Here is a 13,682-nt window from a genome sequence, read left to right as displayed (position 1 = left end):
TACGGTGGTCAACGCCGGATTCAAAAGCTCTCGACCGAACAACAAAACACTGCCCCTCAAGGACAACAGTGACGAGCTATCCAACCTAAATAAGGTTCTGGACAGACTATATCAAATACATGGTACCCCCGGGAAGCCTGTAAACCATACCCACAGAGATTGTTGGGTCTTCAAATAGTCCGGCCGACTTAATGCCGAACACAAGAGGCTCGACACACCAAGCAAAAGTGACGAAGCCCAAAAGCAGCACTCCGGAAAACAGAAGACTTTCCCACTAGAAGTAAAAACAGTGAACTCACTTCATGTGATAACACGAAAAGACAGCGGGGCACCTGCAATACCAGGACACCGGCCGCAGAATGGGGATGGACCACACCAAAATTCGCCATAGCAGCACTTCCTTTAAAGGAGTGACGCCAGGCCTTTAAGCCAATTATACAGGCTCTGTACCACTAGAGGTTGTGTTCGGTTCATCCGACAACCTCCGTCGCGAAAAGCTCACTACCCATCGCCCCAGTCAAACAGTAGCCCTTAAGCACTACTGGGGCGCGCAGCTTTTGCCAGCCCTAACGCAGTACCACATTACGCGTTTTTTACGCTTAAAAATGCCCGGTCAACGTGGCATAATTTCATTAAAAAGTAACTCCGAGTGTTCCTCGACCACGGAGAATGTGAGACTGCCTCGACAGCCACACACTAATCAGACCTCGCGGGTCAAAGCCCCTAAAAATAGGTCATTCTGACCTCGGACATGGTTAGGCGAGTCTGGCAAGGGGCTTCCCAGCCGCATATCCCCTTTATAAGGGGCTGCGTGTATAAATGATGAGAGCCAATAAAGCTCAATTTTCTTCCTTTTATTCTATTTTTATACAACCTCTGCATGATATTTCTTGGAAACTAAGTCCTTCTCTTTTATAGATGAAGCACGTGCTACACCCGTCCAGGATACAGCACAACGGAGACACAGGCGCAGACGTGCAGCAGGGACCCGTTGCAAGGATTCTTTTCAGATTAAGACCCTGCGTCAACCTTTCTTACTGTCTCTTGTTGATACACATCCCCCGGTTTCAAACCATAACCGAGGAGGAGGCTGGCGTTTTGGCATCGGCCGCGTCAGAAGTTCCCGCCTGAACCTGGACACTAGGGTCTTAGGGCATCATTTTGCCCGGTATCATAAAGACCGAACACCTCAGGGAGTGTTCAACGTCTCGAGTTAGGCCTTATATGCATCAGCTCCGAATCATGTCTTTGGTCAAATGTTGGGTTTGCCCGGCTCCTGTGTTTTGTTGCCTTACGTTCCGTATCATCGGCTAACGCGGCACCAGGAGAACTACTGCGATTGTGCCCCGGTTCGGCCGGGCGAGCACCTCAGTAGAGAAAGCCGAAAACTGACTGTCATGATATAGCGAGAGACTGGTCAACGACTCGATCGACCACTGGAATGTTTAGAATTCCTCCGCTTTGACTAAGGACCGCTTCCCGGTCAGGCACATACGCGCCCCGAAGTTCGGAGAGGAGCGGTGCCGCTAGGGGCTATATAGTAGCCCCACATTCGAGCTCCTATGGCTAAGTGAAAGTAATAAAGCATTATAGTCCGGTTGCCTAGTTTGCTACGCTATCACCTCCCTACAAGGACCAAGACGTTGGATTAAGTGTGAAAAAGCACTTTTCTTTTTGTAAACACCCTCGCACCATGTGCGTGGGGGCTGAAGCCGAAGACTGCAGCTTTCAGGTTATTCATACATATACGGCCGCACAGGAGATAGTTCAATACTTGAACACACAAGTATAAAAAGTTATTGCATTATAAACATGATCTCAGAAATCATACATGTCATTCAAACATAACATCTTTCGAGCACTGCGACTCTATTATACGAGTGCCCTGCAGGACTTCCTCAAAATAGTGCTCGGTGGGGAATCGGCTTTTGTCCGAACCCCGGGATGCAACAGCGGTGGCATCCATCTCCGCCCAGTATGTCTTACCACGGGCGAGAGCCATCCGTCCACCTTCTATGCATGCCGACCACTTCATCGCCCCAATATGCGGCACCGCCCCAAGGAATTGCTGCAACAAGCCAAAATAACTCTTCGGCTTGGGCCTTTTCGGCCACAGATGAGTGACCACCTCCGGACTATGGAATTGAGACCAGAAAAGCTCTTCCATTTCATGATCCTCCTGGCTTCGAAAGTGCACGACTGCGTCCGCCGCACTCGCCGCCATGTCCAGATAAGGATCCTCCGCACCGTACAATCGGCCCAGCTGAGCATACTTCGGATCCGTGAACTTCCTACGCAGCATAAAGGGCTTTCCAGCCACAATGTCTTCGACCTGACGCAGTTCCTCCTTCATAGCCCGCATCGCACTACGTGCATCCTTGGCTTCGGCGTCGGCCTTCTTCAGGTCCTCTTGCTCCGCTCGGCGTTCTCCTTCAAGAACCTCCAGGCGGTCGGTAGCAACTTTTAATTTCGTGGCCATTCCAGCCATCTCCTCCCTGCTTCAGCAGTGAGCAGCCTTCTCGGCTTTCAGCTCTTCCGCTGCCTTCGAGGCAGCCGCCTCGCTTTTTCCGGCTTGCTCCTTGGCCCGAGCAAGTTCTGCTCGAAGGCCTTCCAGAGCAGCAACACCATCTGCATCAAGCATACAAATTGTAAGGAATGGGCGTCAGCTCCCTTACTAGGCGACCGCGGAGCAACCACATACCTTGTGACTCATCAAGTCGTTTATTAACCAGCGAGATGTCCGCATCCGCAACGTCGAGTTGCCTCTTCAGTTCGGCAACTCCATCAGTCCGGCTGGCCACCGAACATTCCGCCACCTGCATAGGAAAGGCGACAATCTATAACTGAGATTATGATCCTCGGCACGCTGTCGCTTTCGACAGCATACCAAGTCTCAGGGGCTACTATCTATACAAGGCACACTTCATGTGCAAAACTGTCAAAAGGTATGTCATTTTTTGCGTACCTCAAATCCCGTCAGCAAACTTTCGACGGCCTCACACAACCCACTTTCGGCGGACGAGATCCTCTCAATCACCATACCCATTAATGTGCGGTGATCTTCTGAGATGGACGCCCTCTTAAGAAAATCTTGCAGCTCCACCGGCCGTACTCCAATGGGTGCTGAACTCTCTGGCCCCGCCGGACTCGGGGAGACCCTCCGTGACGACACCTCAGGGTCGTCCGCCCCGCGCGATGGGGCGGCAGATGGAGGCATTTCACTCTCCATCATCTCCGGACAAAGGTCTCCCGAAGATGAGTTGTGCTGAGATGGGCTGAGATCCGAACTACAAGGTGAAAACTTCGGTTACCCTCAGAAATTAAACAGGGATGTCCACTATTACAAAATCCCCCCTTTTTACTTACAGCTCACTAGAGGGCTGATTCCTCCGAGGAGACAGTTCGGCCGGGGCTCTTCCCGGCACAAGACCTTCCGGTACAGATTTCTTTCCCCGCTTTGAGGCCTTGGCCTCCGGGTCTTCGGAAGCGGTCCTCTTCTCTCCCTGGAACGAGGGACTCTCGATTCCTCCCTTACTGAAAGCCTCCGTGGCTGAGGAGGTAGATCCCTTGTGTCCTCCTTCGCCCTCCTCCGAAGGTGCAACCTCTAACATCTTGATTAACACGGGATCCTGCGTGGTCTCAGGGAGGGGGGCCGGACATCGTATCAGTTTTGCTTGCGCTATCCACTCCTGTCCAAGGGATAGCTGGTTAAAAGGCAAACCCACATTAAATGAATGGACGATGTGTCCGGACACAAGGCTACTTACTTGAGTATCCGGGCGATTGCAGCTTAGGCCAGCATCCTCAGTCAATTCCGGACGCATCTCTTGCGATCCGAAGAACAGTTTGTACATCTCCGCGGGTGTCAAACCCATGAAGTGTTGAAGAGCTCGTGGCCCCTCTGGATTGAATTCCCACAAGCGGAGGGGACGACGTTTGCAGGGCAGCAGGTGCCGGATCAACATAACCTGTATCACTATGGCCAGATTGATCTCCCTTTCTTGGAGGCCTCGGATCCGGTCCTGCAACAGGGGAATGTCCTTGGACGGCCCCCAGTCACGCCCCTTGTTGACCCATGACGTCAACCGCTGTGGAGGGCCCGAGTGGAAGACTGGCGGCAGCCTCTGCCTGCTGCCCCTGGGAGCGGTGATATAGAACCACTCCTGTTGCCACAAGCCGAGCTCCTCTTGAAAAGAGCCCTCGGGCCATGGAGCATCGGCCCTCTTGCTTATAACCGCCCCTCCGCACTCTGCCTGACGCCCCTCAATCACCTTCGGCTCCACATTAAAGGTTTTGAGCCACAAGCCGAAGTGGGGGGTAGTGCGGAGGAAGGCTTCGCAGACGACGATGAATGATGAGATGTGGAGGATAGACTCCGGAGCCAAGTCATGGAATTCCAGCCCATAGTAAAACATGAGCCCCCTCACGAAGGGATCCGTCGGGAAGCTTAAACCCCGACAGAGGTGAGACACGAACACGACGCTCTCGCCACGCTCGGGAGTAGGAATAACCTGCCCTCGGGCAGGCAGCCTATGCAAAATCTCGTAGGTTAAGTACATGGCGTCTCTTAGCTTTAGCACGTCCTCTTTCGTGACGGAGGAGGGCATCCACCGGCCTCGTAGGTCGGGGCCGGACATTGTTGACGATCGAAGGTAGCCGAATATGGAGCCTTGGGTGTTGGAACTCGGGGCGAGGGGCGGATTCGATAGAGGATTGAAGGAAAAGAACGGGCCTTGGTCTCATTATAAAGAGGGAGAATACCAAGAGCCATCCCCGTGACCGTTTGGAACCCGCCTTCGATGGAGGGGGCATGGTAACGGACGCGGTTGGGTTACCCACGTCCGTATTGATGGGAATCCCGGGATAAGGGGAACACGATCTCTGCTTCGACAAGACGTGCCAAGGAAACCGCCTCGCTAAATGTGTTGAGGTGATACAATAAAAACAATTCGAGTAAAGGCTTGGTAATGGTGTGACGTCACGCCACAAAATAGGTCAGCAGATTGAACTTGTGTAATATTATTCTCTCTACGGTGGTACGTGGAATTTATTTTTGCAGAGCCGGACACTATCCTGGTGTTCACAATCTTCTATAAATTATTCAGAGGAAGAACCCGCCTTGCAATGCCGAAGACAACATGCGCGCCGGACTCGTCGTCATTGAAGCCTGGTTCAGGGGCTACTGAGGGAGTTCCGGACTAGGGGGTGTTCGGATAGCCGAACTATCATCATCGGCCGGACTCCAAGACTATGAAGATAGAAGATTGAAGACTTCGTCCCGTGTCCGGATGGGACTTTCCTTGGCGTCGAAGGCAAGCTTGGCGATACGGATATGTAGATTTCCTACCATTATAATCGACTCTGTGTAACCCTAGCCCTCTCCGATGTCTATATAAACCGGATGGCTTTAGTCCATAGAAAAAAGAACAATCATGCCATAGGCTAGCTTCTAGGGTTTAGCCTCCTTGATCTCGTGGTAGATCTACTCTTGTAACACACACATCATCAATATTAATCAAGCAGGATGTAGGGTTTTACCTCCATCAAGAGGGCCCGAACCTGGGTAAAACATCGTGTCCCTTATCTCCTGTTACCATCCGCCTAGACGCACAGTTCGGGACCCCCTACCCGAGATCCGTCGGTTTTGACACCGACAAGGACCAAAACTGAAGCGTGCGCACGGACGGGGACTCGCCGGCGACGGGAGCCAACAGCAATAGCTGCTGTGGTCACAGAGGACCGGCGGGGGGTGCGAAAACTTATGAAGGTGCAGCTACAGGATGCGCGCGTACAGTGGCCCGACCTCAAGCTCGTGCTCGACTCGGGCATGGCATGGCGGGGACGAGCAGTTGCTGCTCGCTGGTGTCGATGGTGATGAGCAAGGCAGTGACCTTGGTGGATGCAGAGATGCAGCAGGGGTGCGGAATAGGCTTGCGATGGCCGTGGTGGGATGTGTGTTATATGCAGGAAGGGTGTGAGTGTGTGGAGCTGTGGATGTGTGCGTGTGCATGCAAAGAAAGCGAGGAGGCGGAGCCACCTTACCAGACTTGCCGTCCGACATGCTCAGGAAGCAAGGGCCGGCCATGTCAAGGAGCGGCACGAAGCTGCTGCTCCCTGGATGGAGCATATAGGGCGATGAGTCGTGATGCGTGGGTGTGAGCACGCGTGTGCACAAGCGGGGCGAGCTCCAGGAACTTGTCCATGGAGGACAAGGCGTCAGCTTGCTCCGGAAGAGGACTTCAGTGATGGAAATGGATCAGAGAGGGGATGGGAGGATTGGCTGCTCACCGAGGGGGTGCTGCTGAAGTTGCAGGAGGTTGACGGAGATCAGAGACGGCAGGAGGATGCGGACCAGCGATGTCCCTGAAGTAGCAAGAAGGAGGGGAGGAACAGAACGACGAGGAGGTAGCCGGACTTGGCGAACCTTGGGCATGGCTCGATGTCTGAATGGATCCGGGGCAGCGTGGCGGTGTTCGAGGACGCAGAACGGAGGCCGGCGAAGGACTAGGCCGGCGACAAGTGTCGGCGTTCTGGGAACAGGGGTCCCCAGATTTGCCTACCTGCGGCCTGCGGCGTGGCTCAAGGGTGGCCCAGTACGGCCCATCTTCATCAACTCAAGCTCAAGACCCTCGCAAGGGGCCAAGCCTCACGGGGCGGACAATGCAAGGCTTCCTCAAGAACGGCCTCACCAGGCTGGCTCGCGAGGAGGTGGAGAGATCAAGGTTGGGGTACCTCGCGAGGTGCTCATGATGCAAGCCATGACGATCGAGACCAGGCGGGCGCCAGGCGGGCGCCGGCCTGCGTAGTGTCCTTGTTTCCTATTTGGTGCAAAGGGGGCAAGTGCGGGCATGGAGTACCGAGGCGTCAAGGAAAGGTTACCATTTCGGTGCAACGAGACTAAGACCAGCAGAGCGGCAGGACGGAGGTCACCGTGGAGCCCAAGACGGCGTCATCACAAGTGCCTTTGGCAGCCTAAGACCAACTTTAGTCAGGATAACTTGTACTAGATGTTCCCCTTCAAAATGTCCTTTGTTGGCGCCCTTCCCGCTCAATATTTGGGAAGAGGACCAGGGCCTCTATATATAGGGATAGCCACCACAGTAGAAGGCATCTAGAATCTGGATCTCACCCAGAGCCAACAAAGACGGAGTGATTCCTCTCCAAGCACACCACCACAAGAACACCCCTCGTGAGGCTGTTCTTCCTTTGTACTGTTCATCATCAGCCCCTAGGCAATCCACCACACCACACACTGGAGTAGGGTATTACACCACAACGATGGCCCGAACCAGTATAAACCTTGTGTCCCCTTTGTTGTTCATCATGTATCTTAGATTCGCAGCGAGGCGTTGGGACGTGGATCGGTAGGGGGAAGATCTTCGCGCGCACCCTAGAGTTCGAATCTTAAGGGTTTTGCTGGAACCCGATATCCAACATTTGGCGCGCCAGGTAGGGGTGCGCCAGAATCTTTCTTCCGTTGTTCCACGTTCGACCGTTCGTCGCATCCATGGCTGACGCTCGCCGAGCTCGTGCCGATCGTCGGGCTGCTCTCGCCGCCCGCGTCGCCCAGACGGCTCCCGTCGGTGGGCCTCCCCGTCGTTCTCCGTCGCCTGCCGGCAACGCCGCCACCGGCCTGGCGGGGAACGAGTAGCAGTCATTGTCGCTGCATCCCTCGATGCAGCGGGGAGGCCGCACCGCCACTCCATCGCTAACTCTAGCTGGTTCGTCATCTCACGCTCGTCGCGCTCCCACGGACGCGCATGCCGCGTTGCTCCTGGAACGTGAGCTCCTGCACTACCGCCCCATCGACGACCTCTACGAGGAGTGGCTCGCTCGCACCACCGAGCTCGTCAGCGCTGCAGGGGGCTCTCCTGCGTCGTCCCTCTTGCTGCCTCGCCCTCCTTCCTGCGTGGGTGATGCAACTCAGGAGGTGCCTCTGCCACCTCCTCCCCAAGAAGGTGCCCTGGGTCCAAGGCGCACGGCCCCTGGACGAGACCCACCATGTCCAGAGCCCGCGCGACAAGAAATGAGCTACCAAGAAATCCCTTGTCCACAAGAAGGTGCTTGCGTGCTCCCTGCTCCAGCATGTTGCGACCGCATCCCTGCGCCACCACGTCAAGACCCCGCGCTGCCCCTGGCGGTGGCACGTGGGAATCCCCAAGAGCAAGCCCCGCATCAACAAAGGGCACCGGTGGCCACCACAGGCTGTCGCGCCTTCACCACCGAGCTACGCAGCTTCGCTTGGCCAGGCAAGTTCAAGCCGGATTTGCCTCCTCGCTATGACGGCACTGCCGACCCCGCAGAGTTCCTGCAGCTCTACGAGCTGGGCATCGATGCGGCCAACGGAGACGAGAAGGTCATGGCAAATTGGTTTCCCATGGCGTTCAAAGACGGTGCCCGCACCTGGCTCCTGAACCTGCCTCCTGGCACGATCTCATCTTGGGAAGAGATGCGCACCCACTTCATCGCCAACTTCCAGGGCACTCGCGACCGTCCTCCGGTCGTGGGTGACCTGCACCGCATCAAGCAGCAACCTGGAGAAACCCTGCAGAAGTACATCCAGCGCTTCAACAACGCTCGCCTCAAGATTCCCAAGGTGACCGAGGAGGCCGTCATCTCAGTGTTCTCTGATGGCGTCCGCGACGTCAAGATGAAGGAGGAACTGGCAATCCACGAGGATCTATGCACATCTCTGGAGTTGTTCAACCTGGCGACCAAGTGCGCAAGGGCTGAGGAGGGATGCCTCTCCCTTCTCGAGCTCCCAGGTGCTGACCCTGAAGAGAAGAAAGCCAAGGCCAAGGACGTGAAGCGCAAAGGGGCAGCCGTTCTCGCAGCAGAGCCAGACACGAAGCGCGGTAGGGACCAGCCGGAGTCATCCAAGGGCAGCCGGTACTACGTGTACCACGACCTCCACACCACAACACCAACGAATGCCAAGAGCTCAGGGCCGTCCGAGATAGACGTATTGGTCGACGCCCCGAGCACAACGATCGGGGATACGGCCGAGGTGGAGGAAGAGGTGGAGGACGATGGGACGACCGAGGCCCTCGCCAAGGGTGGCGTGATCGACCTCGCGAGGACCGCTGGCAGGACCAGCCTCGCGAGGGGGCTTGGAGGGATCAGCCTCGCGAGGATCGCCCGCAGGGCAACGCAGGCCTTACTCCTCTGCCACCACCACCAAGAAGGAATGACGACCATCATTAGGACGAGGGGGCTGGGGGCTTCCAAGAGCCACGTGCTATCGCTTGCATCTTGGGCGGTGCCTAGGCCCCAGCCTCTCAGTGCATCTTCAAGCAGTTTGCTCGCGAGGTGAATGCAGTCCTCCCCAAGCTCGAGGCCACGCGCCCTCTCAGATGGTCCACGTGCACCATCACGTTCAGCTCAGCGGATCAGCTCAAGTGTGCGGCAACAGCCGGGGTCCTCCTGATGCTTTGTTCCCCAGTCATCAGCAATGTGCAAGTTACTCGGACCCTCATTGATGGAAGCGCAGGGCTCAACGTCCTGTCCGTCAACACATTCAACAATCTCCAAGTGCCATAGGATCAGCTTCAGCCGACCAAGCCTTTCTCAGGAGTCACTGACAGCTCCACCACCCTGATAGGGCAGGTCCGCCTCCCTGTCACCTTTGGACAGCAAGAACTACCATACCGAGCTCATTGACTTCGACGTTGCCCACATTCACCTGCCATACAATGCCATCCTCGGGTATCCGTCCCTGGCCAAGTTCATGGCAGTGACTCACCATGGATACAATGTCCTCAAGATGTCGGGAAGCGGCGGAGTCATCACAATCCCCTGCAAAGAGAAGGATGCGGTGTGCTCTCTCGAGCGTGCCTTCCAAGTTGCATCAGTTGAGGACCCAGACAGGAAGAGTGGGAACCTTCCCGAGGCAGCTCCCAAGAAGAAGAAGATATCACCCAGCTCAAGGCCTCAGGAGGCAGGCGTCTTCGGAGGCGCCGCGCCAAGATCTGCGCCCATCCAAGGGGCGCTTCCCTCCGTCACATAGGAAGGTGCGCCCGGCGCCCTCCTCGGGCAAGGCTCGGGGGCTCTCTCCTGGAGAGCATTAGACTTTGACAAGGTCACGAGGGAGGTGCTCGGGCACCACTTGGAGGCGTGCTTCGCGGAACGTTTCCCTCAGGAAGGCATGAGGCAAGGAGGGCCCAACCCTCACGAATTCATCACCAAGGTCACTCAGGGACTGCAGGAATCGAGAGTCATGCGCGGCAATCACCGCTTTCCCGGTGTAGCTCCCCATCCAGGCGAGGATGGCGGGCTACGCGTCTGCATCGACTACCCAGGGCTCAACCGAGTCGCGTCTCAGGAGCGTTTCTGGCCTTCGCGCATGGGACATTGCGAGGGTCCACCTCACAGCTACGTTTGCATGCCTTTTGGCCTACCGAACACGGCTGCTGCTCACCAGCGCCTAATGAGAATCATTCTGGAAGCTCAGGTGGCCAGGCACTGCGCATTCCTGGCTGAGATGGAGATGGACCTTGAGGAGCCGCCCGGACCCCCAGAGCCTCCCGAGGCTCAGGGCTCCGATGGCTTGTGAGGATCGGCTTCTTCACCGTGCGTCGTCAGCTACTCCAACACCCGCTCTGCAAGGATACCAGGTGACATCTTTCGAGTTTCATTTCAGCTGGGAGCGCCCTCAGGGTTGCATTATTCCCAGGTCGCGTGGGTCCGTCCCTGCGGCATATGTATCCGTTTTGCTTATGTCTTTAGTTTACCTTGTTGGGGGCGCCCCTTGGGCTGCATCATCCCCAAGCCGCTCGGGCCTGACCAAGTGGCATGTATCCATCCCACATCTATCAAGTTGGTTTGCCTTCATGCTTAACCTGCCTGTGATAATCGCCTGCTCGATTGACATCTGCCCTTGGAGCCGCTCGCACTGGCACGGCGCTTGCGCATGGGTCCGTCCCTGCAACGTTGACAAATCTAAGTGGTTCAGCTCTGGTCGCGGCAGCCCCGCAAAGCGCTACCTCACCAGGCCCTCAGTGGCCTCATCACTCTCTCGGAGCAACCAATGGCTGGCCGGCAATCGTAATGGCAGACCTTGCTTCCCTCGTGTTGGTTTACAGGGTTCACCTAAGGAATAATGTGGGGGGTGTCGCGAGCTCTCTCTCTCTCTTACCCGTGCGATCCGCTCGTGCGTTGAAAGGGGGGCTCTTGAGCATCGCGACTCGGGAGCTCTTACTAGCTCTCCAGCCCTCACCTCCTGGCCTTGTCCACGGCATCGCGACCTGGCATACCAGTGACGGCTGAGCCCGCTCTAGGGTCGGGACCTGAGGGCGTAGAGCATGAAGGAGAGTGCAGGAAGGGAGGATAAGCTCATGAAGGCCTGACCCAGCGACATCCCAGCTGCCGACACGCAGGTCCGACACCTCGCGAAGGAACGGCTCCAAGCTCTCGAGATAAGTCACGCTCCTGGAACAGCTAATCGATGCGACACCAAACCCTCACTTAATGCGGCTCCGTGATGGCGACGTTGCCTTCCTTTCTCACCCAGCGGCGGCTACTTGAGTGCTAAGGGGGACCTCCTGAGCATCGCGCCACAAGGGCTCTTACTGGACCTCGGGTCGCTCACCTCCTGGCCTTGACCACGGCATTGCGACCTGGCATACCAGCAATGGCTGAAGCCTGCCTGGGGACCGGGACCTGTCAGCATAGAGCACCAGGTCGTCGTGAGGTTAGAAAGGAGGAACCAAGCTGGAACAGGACAAGCATCTTGCAGCACTTCGCAATAAGGATAATATCAACAAAAGACACAACAGACGCTTTACATGCCCCCACGGGGTACTTCCTTGGTTCCTCACAGAAAACAAAAGACACAAATCCTAAGGAGCCCTGACTACATGTGCCTCCACGGCCGACGTCATCATCAATAGTGGGCCATGAGGGGCCGGCACCAACCCCATCCAGATCAGCCGCGTTGGCGGCCTGATGCAGCAACCCTACTCCGGGCGTGGCAAGAGCTCGGGGGCTCGTAGCTATCGTGGCTCGTCTTCGGAGTCAAGAGAAGCTCGAGAGAGTCGCTGGACTCCCCAGCATCACTGCTGCTGCCAGAGGAGCCGCTGGGGAAGCGGGTGGCAGGCTTAGCCCTCGCCACGTCGATGCTCTGGCCGCCTCCTCTGGGGAAGCACTCTAGCCGGCGTCCTTCCACATCGAAGACCTTGAAGAGAATCAAGGAGGCGCCATCGTATTCAAAATGAATCATGAAGGCGCCCCCTGTTCGGCAGACCCGGGCGATCTCGCCCCGGCCTCAGGTCATGTAGACCTTGCCCGGAGCGATGACCTCAACCTCCGCTACGGTCGCGAGGCCGCAGTCGGCTGATGCAGCCAGAGCTCAAGAGGCCCCCTCGGTGGCATCTTGAAGGCAAAGGAATGAGGAAGGCGTATCCAGGAGCTTGGGGGCATGGCGCCGTGGAGCACGAGCTCGTGAGAGGAGTCCGCGGCGTGGACTCCAAGAGCGACAACGCGAACCGCCATGACCCGTCGCCGCCGCCGACGGCACGGGTGGTGCCGCTCGGCGTCTTCTTCTCTAGGGCCCTCAGCCCGGGCGTACAAAGGCAGCAGAAACCCAGGAGGTAGCCGCTCGTACCAAGGCATCGACGTCTCTGGCCGAGCAGCCTCGTCACGGCGGCTGGGGACCGGCCGCTTCTTCGACGGGAGCGGGTTGGGGCCCTCTCGGGGGGCCTTTCCTTTCTCCGTGGCTGAGAACTGGCGGATCGGCGCCATTGGCGTCAAGATGGAGGAGGAGCGAGGAAGAAGGAGCGGAGCAAGAAGAAATGGACTACGGCGGCTCACACCTCTCCATACTTATAGCCCAGAGGAGGCCAACCATCGCCCTCCATGATCGCAGGTAATCATGACTCATTTTTGCATGCAGGGACTCGTCAAATCGGGCAGTTGCCGAGGCAGCGTGGGGAAGCGGGGGCGCCCACGTCCAATCAACTGCCACGTGGTGACCAAGACCGCAGGCTATTGGGGCCCACGGCGGTCCGCACTTGCCCCTTCGCTTCGCTGCTAAGTCAAGTCCGAGCACGCCTTGGGCCCGGGGGCTACTGTCAGCGTTTTGGGAATGGTGGTCCCCAGATTTGCCTGCCTGTGGCCTGCGGTGTGGCTCAAGGGGTGGCCCAGTACGGCCCATCTTAATCAACTCAAGCTCAAGACCCTCGCGAGGGGCCAAGCCTCACGGGGCGGAAGATGCAAGGCTTCCTCAGGAACGGCCTCACCAGGCCGGCTCATGAGGAGGCGGAGAGATCAAGGCAGGGGTACCTCGCGAGGTGCTCATGACGCAAGCCATGACGATCGAAACCAGGCGGGCGCCCGCCTGCGTAGTGTCCTTGTTTCCTCTTTGGTGCAAAGGGGGAAAGCGCAGGCGCGGAGTACGGAGGCGTCAAGCAAAGGTTACCATTTTGGTGCAACGAGACCAAGACCAGTAGAGCGGCAGGAGAGAGGTCACCGTGGAGCCCAAGATGGCGTCATCACCAGTGCCTTTGGCAGCCGAACACCAACTTTAGTGATGATAACTTGTACTAGATGTCCCCCTTCAAAATGGTCATTGTTGGTGCCCTTCCTGCTCAATATTTGGGAAGAGGACCAGGGCCTCTATATATAGGGATAGCCACCACAGTAGAAGGCATCTAGAACCTAGATCTCACCCAGAGACAACAAAGACA

This window comes from Triticum dicoccoides, chromosome 3B (assembly GCF_002162155.2).
Source record: "Triticum dicoccoides isolate Atlit2015 ecotype Zavitan chromosome 3B, WEW_v2.0, whole genome shotgun sequence".
Classification (NCBI taxonomy): domain Eukaryota; kingdom Viridiplantae; phylum Streptophyta; class Magnoliopsida; order Poales; family Poaceae; genus Triticum; species Triticum dicoccoides.
Note: the sequence above shows the minus strand (reverse complement) of the source record.